The following is an 11851-nucleotide window of genomic DNA, read 5'->3' as shown; positions in this document are numbered from 1 at the left end:
TTTCAATTAAAATCAACAACAAAGGGCTAGGCTAGCATTAGTGAAGTGTGGAGCAACCAAGGATGGGATCTTAGTTTCAGGAGATTTCCAAATAATTGGGAGGTGGACAGACTCACTGAAGTCCACAACACTCTTAATCTATTTACTGGATTACACAAGAGCAAGACAGAATATGGTAGTTCAGACATATTCATGAAAACAACATTTATGTACATTGACCTTGGAATCACATATAGAAGGCCAAGATACCTCACAAAGTGGCAGGTTTTGTTTGGATGGTAGACAAGACGAAATGCCTGACACAAGACAGTCTACCGAAAAGGGAATACATCTTTGCTCTATTTGCCACTGATGTGGAAAAGATGCCGAAACAAATAGTCATACTTTCACGCATTGTAGGGTAACTACACAACTGTGGGGCATCTTTTGTGCGGTGATTGGTTTGAGCACGACAATGCCACTGAATACACTATATACGCGATCTAATTAAAGCAGATGAGGAGGGATAGGATATATGACAAAACAATTATTAGATAATAATATAAATATAACAGATGCACCGGAATATATAGAAAAAACACTAATAGGATCAGTAAAACTATGGTTTGCAAATCTAAAGAAAGATGGAGCATGATCCCTGGCTGCAAATGGAAAATTATCTGAAAGGAAAGAACTTAAGATGCGGTGAAGGCAAAAGTAATCCACTCCAGAAGATAAAGCTCATTGTATTCTGTTTATACCTTTTTGGTGCAACAAGAGTATATAGAAGACACTGAGATTCTATTGCAAGTTCTATAGGAGAATTTTTATGTAGATTATAATTTGCCTCACTTTCACTGTAACTATGGCCTTCACAGCCTTTTGTGATTTTAATACAATTCAGTTACCATTTCAAAAAAAAAAAAAAAAAAAAAGAATGGAGTGACTTAAGTGTCTTGAAGCTCTTTGTAAGACGAAATTTGATTAGAAACCCCAAATAGTTGAATCTTTAATTTCATTTCTTAGCCTATACTCCTACATTGACTTCATGAATACAAACAAAAAGTTATCACCTTCACCACGAAAACGAAGAGGAAGTTTTAGCAATTTAATCACTCTGGAGTGGGAGGATATGAGTCACGCCATCACATCAACCAAAACATACAATTGAATATAGACAATCTCAGTTACCAGATCATAAGCTACTTCTCCAATAAGGGATTAGACATTTGAGAACAATCCAAGAATCTTCAAAAAAAAAAAAAGATCAACTCTTATTTATATCATATCTTACAATAGCTCCATAAAATCCAGGCTCTTCCACTCCAAATAAGTAAGCGAAATAGCTCTCCTGTCTATAAGCAAGGGAGAAGTTAGTAAATAGTTCAATCACCCTCCTCAAGGAGCAGATAATTGTTAAATATTGAAGCTCAATTCTAAGACTGCTGAAAAAAATTCTATAATGAAATGCAATTGAGAAAATAAACAAGAAGAGAGAAGAAGTGCAGATAAACAGATATATCATTAGTTATACCTGTACAATTCTAGGTGATTGGTGCAATGTCGAGTTTGCTCCTCACCACCCCAATTCAAATTTTGAGTCAGAAGAGAAAGCTGAAGGTGAGTGAAGGTTAAGGGGACTGAAAGCAGAGAGAGAACCTGTAGCAAAACAAAGCCATGGAGAGGACGAGCGCATGAAGTTAGGTACTGATGCAGAGAGTTAAAGAGATTCTCTCGATTGAGTGAGTGGAGTTCCATGGGGACAATCGGAGGAGACAGAGATGATGGAGAAGAGGCCGTGGCCCTAATCGAGAGGAGTTGCAAATCCCGCAAATAACAAACACCACATTATTGCTTCCGCCTCTTGTTAGTTTGTGTTCTTATATTTTAAACAGGTATCTTATTACTACTATACCTGATGTTCACCGGCCCGTCTCAATTTGTAATATAAATAAAATTTAAATAATCAGTTATATTTTTTTGGTATTGTATTTTCATTTACTATTTTAAACTGTTAACTATTGTAATGTATAATACTTTTCTTATCAAAATTTTTGTAGCATTAATAGTCAATTATATTTTTAAAATAGTTTAAGTTTTTTAACTATTGTGATGTTTAATACTTTTTCTTTTATTCTAATTTAAGTGACATTGAGATAATTTCGAAAGCCAATTATATATCACGATTGAAGTAACAAAGCATACATATTTTAAATGACTTATAATAACTAATTAGAAATGATATAGCAAAATTGCTATAAAAATACTTATGAAATTTTAACTGAGTCTTATATAAAATGTTAAGTTAATTTAAAACAACAAGAGTTAATTTATAACTATTTTACCTTTTTTATTTAATATTATCTATTTTTTAATACTTAGATAAGTTATAATAATTAATTAGGGGTCATATAATAAAATTATGGTTGAAGCAGCTAACGCAGACATGCCATAAATGTCTATTTTTTTTTTATTAAACATGATTAATTTTCTAATACGTAAGATCCAACCAAATATCACGATATGGTGAATCAGACATGTATTAAATGAGTCATAATAACTAATTAGAAGTGATATAACAAAATTGCTATAAAAATATTTGTAAAAAATAAATTAACTGGGCCTCATATAAGATGTCAAGTAATTTAAAACATTAAGAGTTAATTTATTATTTTATTTCTACTTTATTTTTTATTAAATATTATTAATTTTTTAATACTTAGATGACTTATATTAATTAATTAGGAGCGATATAGTAAAATTACGATTGAAACAGCTGAAGAAGATATGTCATAAATGTCTATTTTACCCTTTTTTTTATTAAATATTATTAATTTTTAAATACGTAAATGACATATAATAATTATTTAGGGGTAATTCAGTAAAATCACGAAAGAAGCAGTCATGTCGACGAAGAGGTGTCTGCTTCTTCGCATTTCTAAATATGTATAATATAATAATATACTGCTATATATAATACTACTATATATATATATGTATATGTATATCTATAATCTATAATCTATATCTATAATCTATGATCTATAATCTATAATCTATAATCTATAATTTATTAAAAGTGTGAAGACCCTTATAGAAGTGATTTTAACTTTTTACCCTTCATTAAAATACTCTTCTTTAGACAAAACTGTCTTTTCACTATTTTTTAAATTAATTATTTAATTATTTTTTATTATATTAACTAGACTTCTTAAAATATATAGGACTTCTAAAATATATGGTAGGAGAATTAATTAATATTTTTTTCTACTGTTTAATTAGAAAAATACTCCTAAAATAGGACTCTATTAAGGAAGTACTTATATAAATATTGAGATGTACGTCAAACTAGATAATAAACCGGTTTCTCTATTAGGAGAATATGGTTGATGTTCATCTAACTTGATTCGATTGCATGTGTAGATTGGTGGATGCTTGATTTTCTAACCCAATCTTCTTCACTGTTTTTGTCAGCATAATATAATTCAACATGTGTGCGTGTATATATATATATATCTTCTTTGTTTTCATTCAAAATTATTCTTTAGGGTCAAAATTTCCGCTCAGACAAGAATTAGTTGGATGAAAATCGAAGCTTTATGATCACTATTATATTTTTTTTACAGTTTACAGATCGTAGATGAATATCGGTTGGCTTTGAAGAATTTCTCGTGTAAATGTTATGTTTAACTATATTGTTTTGATATCTTTATTATCTTATTATTTTTTTTTAATTTATAGATGCTAGATGAATGTGGATCGGCTTTGAAAATTTATTTTTAGGTAAAGGTTAAGATTAATTGTATTATCGTAATATCTCTATAAGTTTGTTATTTTGTGGTAGTTTACAATTCGTAGATGAATCTCGATCGGCTTTGAGAAATTTTTGTGTGTAAAATTTAAGTTAAATTGTATTGTTTTGATATCACTTTTATTGTATTATTTTATTGCAGTTTACAGGTGATAGATAAATGTTGGTCGATTTTAAGGAATTTTTTTTATGTAAAGGTTAGGTTTAGTTGTATTATTTTGATGTCTCTATTATCGTATTGTTTTGTTATTATTTATAGATTCTAGATGAGTGTCAGATGACTTTGAGAAAAATGTTGTGTGTAAAAATTAGATTTAATTGTATTATTTTGATTTCTCTACCATTGTATTGTTTTGTTACAATTTACGTATGGTAGATGAATGTCGATCGACTTTTAAAAATATTTTTCATAAAGATTAGGTTTAATAAATAAATTCTTCATCCTTACATGCTCAAAAGATATTAAATTCAATTATTATATTTATATTTATTATTTAAACAAATATCCTACTATTTAATGTAATGTTTGAACTCATTAAAGTGAGCTACACGCGCAAGACGCGTACACGTAAACTAATATATATATATACATACACTAGACGTCAAAGGCTCGTGTCAGCACGGACACAAATAAAATTTAGATAATTATTGTGATTTACATGAATGTTTTTTTGTAATTTTTTGAAATATATAACAAATTTTTAAAAATAAGACAAACAAACTAAAGTGGATAAAAAAAATAAAGGCAAGCGAAAGGACCAATGAAGTTATGTCAAAGCAGACAGATTGACCTTTAATTTTTTAAAATTGTTAATTATTGTAATGTATAGTTTTTTTTTACGTATTTTTTTTGTAATATATAACATCTTATTATTTTTTGATATTTTTTGTTGTTAACTATTATAATTTATAATACCTTTTATGTAATTTTTCAAAATAATATATATTATTCTCCTTGTCCAAAATTTCTTGGCATCGATAGTCAATTATACTTTTTAAATAATTTAATTTTTTAATTATTATGATTTATAATACTTTTTCTTCTATTCCAATTTAGGTGGCACAATGCTTAAATGACTATAATAATTAATTAGGGTAATATAGTAAAATCACAATTGAAGCAGCAAAGCAGAGATATTTCAAATGACTTATAATAACTAATTAAAAGTGATATAGCAAAATTATCATAAAAAAGTACTTACGAAATAAATTAAGTGGACCTCATCTAAGACGTCAAGTTAATTTAGTATTAAATACTATTAATTTTTCAATACTTAGATGGGTTTATAATGATTTTTTAATATTAACTTTTTAATACTTAGATGACTCATAATAATTAATTATAGGCGATACAGTAAAATTACGGTTGAAGCAGCTAAAGTTGACATGTCATAAATGTCTATTTTATTTTTTATTAAATATTTTTAATATGTAGATGACTTATAATAATTAATTAGGGGCGATACAGTAAAATTACAATTTAAAAAGCTGAAGCAGACATGTCATAAATGTCCATTTTATTTTTTGCTAAATATTATTTATTTTTAATACATAAATGACATATAATGAAATTAATTAAGGGAGATATAGTAAATTACGGTTAAAGCAACTGAAAAAGACATGTTATAAATGTTTATTTTACCTTTTTTATAAAAATATTATTAAATTTTTAATACATAAATGATATATAATAATTAATTAAGGGTGATATAATAAAATCACAGAGCAAACAACTGAATGTCGTCAAGCAGGACTACAAGAAGCTGCTGGCAGCTATGTTAAATATTATATATTGTTCTCCCTGACCAAAATTTCTTGGCATTGATAGTCAATTATACTTTTTAAATAATTTAATTTTTTAATTATTATGATTTATAATATCTTTTTTCTATTCCAATTTAGTTGACACAATTCTTAGATGACCATAATAATTAGGGTGATATAGTAAAATAACGATTGAAGCAGCAAAACAGAGATGTTTTAATGACTTATAAAACTAATTAGAAGTGATATAACAAAATTACCTTAAAAAACTTGCGAAAAAAATTAAGTGAATCTCATATAAGACGTCAAATTAATTTATCACTAACTAATATTAATTTTTAATACCTAGATGACTTTATAATAATTTTTTAATATTAATATTTTAATACTTAGATGAATCATAATGATTAATTAGGGGCAGTATAGTAAAATTACGATTGAAACAACCGAAGTAGACATATCGTAAATGTCTATTTTATTTTTTTATTAAATATTATTCATTATAATAAAATTAATTAGGGGCGATACATTAAAATTAAGGTTGAAACAACTCAAGCAAACATGTTATAAATGCCTGTTTTACCTTTTTATTAAATATTATTAATGTTTTAATATATAAATAACATATAATAATTAATTAAGAATAATTTAATATAATCTCGAGCAAGCAGTTGAATGTCAGCAAGCATCACGATGTGAAGCTGCTAGCAGCTCCTTCAACTGTCTCTTATAATATAAGAGAATATACTAGATGATGTATCATGTGCTATGCATGGGCCCAACATTTTTTTATTTAATAATATTTCATGATTTATTTTCAATTTAACATTTTATAAATCTTTTAAAATAAAAAAATAGAAATATATTTTTCGTGTTATGATAAAAAGGAGAAAAAATTTCATTTATTATTTTTCTTTTTCATTATGTTTTTTCCTTTTTTGAGATTTTAGTAATATCTCAAAATTCTCAGTCGCTTTGTAATAATACTTATCAAATTTGACACTTTACATTATTATTTATAGTATTTTTTTTAACCCGATTTATAGTATTATTATATAGGTTTTAAACTTTTTATTTTATTTTTAAAAATACTGTACACCACTAAATTTAAAATTTGATCAAATTGTCCAAAAAATATTATTTGTAACATAATTTCTTGTTAAGTTTAAAATATATAGCTATACTTCTTTAGTATTTTCAAATGTTTTATAATTTTTAGTTCCTTTATAATAGAAATTATTTATCTTTCATACTTTTCTCTCGCTTCGCTTCTTTGCTTATTGAAAGAATTCTTAATTATATATTCGTGTATTTTGAATTTATGTAACATTGAATTTTTAGTAAATCAGAAAAAAACATTAAACTAAGTTCAATCATAGATGAAGTAGTATACTCCTACATAATGATAATTCTCATGCTACACATATAAAATGACCATATGTTTTTCAAAACTTTCTTTCAAATTATTTTCAAGTAATGTATTAAAGAGAAAGGTCTTTTCATATACAATTTTGGAGTATTTTAACATTATTATTACCAAAAAACAACTTGGAATAAAATTTTATAATCTTTTTTATTTAATAATTGCCAACTAAATGCAGCAATTGAAATTCAAAACTTGTTAAAATGATATTAATTTGAAGTAGTATATAAACATTAAATTGTACTTATTTTTATAATTTTATTTTTGGTTATATAGCTAAGGTGAAAAGTGAGAAGTAATGCATTTTAAAGAAGAGAGAAAAGATTGAATGGGTAATGGAGCCCACAAAAAGAGATGGATTTTGGATGATGAATTTGTAATGTGAAATGACTATAATACCCATGATCATCCCATAACTCACTCTTCTATAATACTATAAATATATATAATAATAATAAAAACAAAAAGTACTGATTGTGGCACTAAAAGAAAGTTGAAGATTTTTTTGTTTAAAAAATGGTGGATATTTCTAGAAATATTTTTGAAAAAGAGAGGATACTTTTGAAGTGAGTTTAATGATAGCCGAGAAAACGATTTTACCCTTGATTGTCTTTGAACTCATTTTTCTACTTACAAGAATAATGTGTGTGTGTATATATATATATATATAATTCTTTGGTAGTGCTCACACAATTTTTTTTGTCAATTATCTTTAATTTAAATTTTAATTAATCGATAAATTTTTATCCATTTTGATAAATTTGAACAATTATATAGGCTTATTAAATGCATTTTTATTCATTTTGGTAAATTTAAACAATTATATGGGCTTATTAAATGCTACAAAAGTGATGAGTGATGGAAAATTATAGTGACACCATGAAAACTATTTATACTGTCAAATTCAAAATTGATCCAAAATTCTATGTCTTTCTATTTTGTAGAAATGTTTATTAATCTTGCTTCAAATTTTTTTGTTTTCCTAAAAAAATTATCATGGACAAGCTAGTAATTAGAGTATCTTGACATTCCCTTTTTAATTTAGTACATACTTAGTTACTAATTTAAAAATTATTTTTATATATAGCTAAAAATATTTGAAAATTTATTTTTTTTAAAAAAATACAATTTAACTCTTCAAATATTAATGATACTAAATAATGACAAATGAGAGTAGTTCTTTTTTCACATTTTTTGATGATGAATTTTTTAAACAAACAATGAGATTATTAATATTTTACAGAATTTAGGACAAAATAATTAATTTAACATGAAATATTAAAGCTTCATACATATTTAAGAAATATCAACATATATTTCTAAACATGTATTTATAGGAAAATAAACTACTAAAGTTAAAAAGAAAGTAGTAACTTTTCAATTTCTTTTGTATGGTTTAATATGAAGGAAAATCTATAAAAGTATTTTGCTGAATCAAGCATTTTAATTTTTTAAATTAAATTCTATCATTATTTATAAGTTAACTTTATTGATGTTATCATACAACAATTTGCAATGTTAAATATTTACTATATTACTTTGAAAGTCAATTTTTTTTATAATAAATGGATTAATTAATAGAAGTTTAATTGAGAAAAACTTAATGTAAAAGAATTGAGAAAAAAATGATAAAGTTAATTCAACATAAGATAAAACTCAATTTGAATCATTCGAGACTTTAATCTCCAAAACTATCAGTAAAATTAAAAGAAAAATAGTGTTGGTGCATTCATGTGATTGAAACTAAAAAGTAAATCTAACATAAACTCAAAAAATAAAACTATTCTTTGAATGTACAAAAAATTATTATTTGATTAATATTAAAAAATGAGATATGTTCGAACTACCTTCACAATTAATATAATGTCATAAAAATAAAATAAAAATAAAAAATAAGAATGGCAATAAGATTAAAAAAGAAGTTTGCAAATATAAAATTTAACATTAATTTTGGGCCCGGACTTAGCACGGGCTAAATGCAATTACTATAAGAATAAATGATTAAAAAAATTATTATTTTGAAAAAGACCTTTAGGCTTTTTTTACTGTCATCTATTTATTCATTGCACACATGATATGTCTAGAGAATTGTACGACATCATTCATAATCAAATTAAAAATATTTTTTTAAACAAATTTTGGATTTTATTGAATTAAATCAATAAAATTACACACATTGGCCAAGTAGCCCAAATAAAAACAAAACAGAAAAAAACTACACCTAAACTACTGCCCAACCCGGTCGGCCCAAAACCTATACTATTACATATCCTACAGATAAGGGTTTCTTAATCTCATCCTTATTTTCACCCTAACACCTAAATAGTGATGTTGTCGCCTCTCTTCAATCAAAGCTTTTTGCTCCTTCTTCTCTGGGTTATTAATAGATTCGCCTTAGCAGCTCAGAATATCGTGTATCGGCTTTTAAGAGTGAGTTCCTTTCCTCCTTTTTAGCTATCTTTTTATTTAGATGCACTAACTAGTTTTGTTTTTAGTTGTGCTCTTCGGTGGGTGGACATGTTTCTCTTTTTTGCTGAAAGTCCCTTTATGGATGATGTTTGCTCTACTAGGTAAGAAACTAACCTAACTAGATCATACTTCAACTCCTCCATCATAGAATCTGATTCATCTAATCTTGTAGGTGGATCGTGATTGAGTGCATGGAAAGCTCAATACCACCACCCTATCGTAAACAAACATTATTCAGGTTCTAAGTTCCCATTTGATCCTGGACTTTCCCATTTTGCTGAGTCCTTTTTTATGGTTGACTAGTATAGGCTAGCATATTACGTGTTTAGGTTCTTTGTGATTCTGTAAATATTGTATAAGTAAAAACATTATGTTGTAGCCTTAGCCTCTCCAGAAAGGGCTTTTTATTTTGTCGCTATTCAGAATGTTTCTCCCTATTAAATTCATGTTGTTAATGTGAACAAAACTGCAATCCTCGATATCTATTGCTAGATTTGCCATGTAATCTGCTAGTTTGTTGCCTTCCCTTATGATCTACTAGAACTTTATTTGTTTTCCCGCAAAATTACTTTTGATCTATGCTATGGTATTTATGATGTCCCATAGGCATGCCCACCCCCCTTTCAAATTTTTCTTGATTAGCATAAAATCTGTTTGTATGATGACTTTGCTATACTGTGTGACTTTGCAATGTTTACTAGGTACTAGAATAGCTGATGCCTCTGCTACTATATTTGTAGTGTCTTTCATCTTAGTACCTTGGGCATACACTAGATTATCCCTTTCACCTCTTAGACAGAAAGCATAGAAACTTACCCAGGGTTGCCTCTAGATGCCCCATCAGTATTGTATTTGACCCATCCTGCAAGTGTAAATCCCCAATTAACTTTAAGAATCTTCACTTGTGTTTCAAATTCTTCTAACTTCCTAAGTATTTCTAGGCAATTTCATGGGAATTCCTTAGTAGGTCTTCTTATTTTAAGAAATATGTACAAATTTCTAACAACATTATGAATAACCCGTTGTACTGTTAACCTTTTCCCTTCATTATTACTAAGATTTCTGACTTTCCATAATTTCCATACTATAATTATAGTATAGCTTGATATTTTTATTTACACCAGCTCCCCATCATAACATAATCACCTCCTTTAGACAGAGTCCTTCAATTTGTAGACCTGCAAAAGAGCAAAAATAGGATCAAGTCCTGTTATCAATGGTTGATCTTAAGAACACATGGGTTTGTGTCTCTTGATCAGGATTTGCACAACAACAACATCTAGAAGGTCCTTCAACCCTCTACCTCCTAACTCTATCATCAACTGGTACTTTGAATTTCCATAATCTCCACATAAAGAATACCATTTTGAATGGTAATCCTTTAACCTACATGCATTTATAGATCTTATTAGGACTATCTTTGTACCTTATGTACTGCCAACCACTTTTCACTCTGAAATTTTCATCAGTGCTTAACATCCAATAAGGTTTATCATTCTCTGCATCTGGGTTAGGAGGTTTCACATTTTTTGAAATATGTGTTGCCACATCAGAATTGAACAATCAACCTAGAATTTCCACATACCACTCACCATTTATAGTCAAGTCATTTATGTTAACATAGGCATTATCTCATTATTCTTCTTCTCCTATATAAGGGTATAGAATTTCCCAAACCAGTCTAGTTATCATGCCATATCTTTGAATTCTTTTTTTTGGTATTCCACCATATCTGGTGTTCTACCAAATCTCTAGCTTGCAATATTCTTTTCCACACTTGAGATCCTCCTCCTCTTTTTTTCCATGTCACGAGATTGTAATGCTTTTTTTTACAATACTTATTATTTATGTAAACACTCCAAATTGAATCTTTAGTTCTGAAATTCCACTACAGCTCACAAAATAGTGCTATAGAGACATCTTGTAACAATCTAAAATCCTTCTTTCTCCCTCTAGTAAGCAAAGATTTTTTTATTTTGTCCAATGTCTGCCTTTTCCTCCAATGCAACTACTCCAGAAAAACTGTGCCTTTATCTGATGAATATGATTTAGCATATTTTGAGGAGGGTTCATAACTGATAATCAATGTATTGGGATACTTTGAAGTACATGCTTAATTAGAATTAATCTACCTTCATATGACAGTAACTTTCCCTTCCATGCTTGCAAATTTGAGTTAATCCTGCGAAATTATAAAAACTTTTCTGCTTCCTTCTGTAGAAATTAGGACAACCTAGATTGGGGAAACAAAATTTCCTTTCTTAAAATTCCTGTAGCTACTTCTTCCAGTACTACTTCTCCCCCTGCTACACTATGATTCATATATATTGCACCCTTCTCCTATTTAATTTTCTAGCCAGATAATGCTTCATACTTCTCTAAAGTATCATCTACCAACTTCATAG

At 27.4% G+C, this 11851-nt stretch overlaps 1 non-coding gene across 1 annotated transcript; it reads right to left on the bottom strand.

The window, feature by feature from the left end:
- Positions 1-1124: 1124 nt before the first annotated feature.
- On the bottom strand, positions 1125-1569 carry LOC107877107. The gene is made up of 2 exons (XR_007049466.1): positions 1514-1569; positions 1125-1334 (listed from the first exon to the last, which is right to left on the bottom strand). It is a non-coding gene; the product is annotated as an uncharacterized LOC107877107 (transcript).
- Between the last annotated feature and the right edge of the window lie 10282 nt (positions 1570-11851).

Source organism: Capsicum annuum, unplaced genomic scaffold (assembly GCF_002878395.1).
Source record: "Capsicum annuum cultivar UCD-10X-F1 unplaced genomic scaffold, UCD10Xv1.1 ctg2800, whole genome shotgun sequence".
NCBI classification, from domain to species: Eukaryota; Viridiplantae; Streptophyta; class Magnoliopsida; order Solanales; family Solanaceae; genus Capsicum; species Capsicum annuum.
The sequence above is the reverse complement of the archived record's forward strand: the minus strand, read 5'-3'. Positions and strand labels throughout refer to the sequence as shown.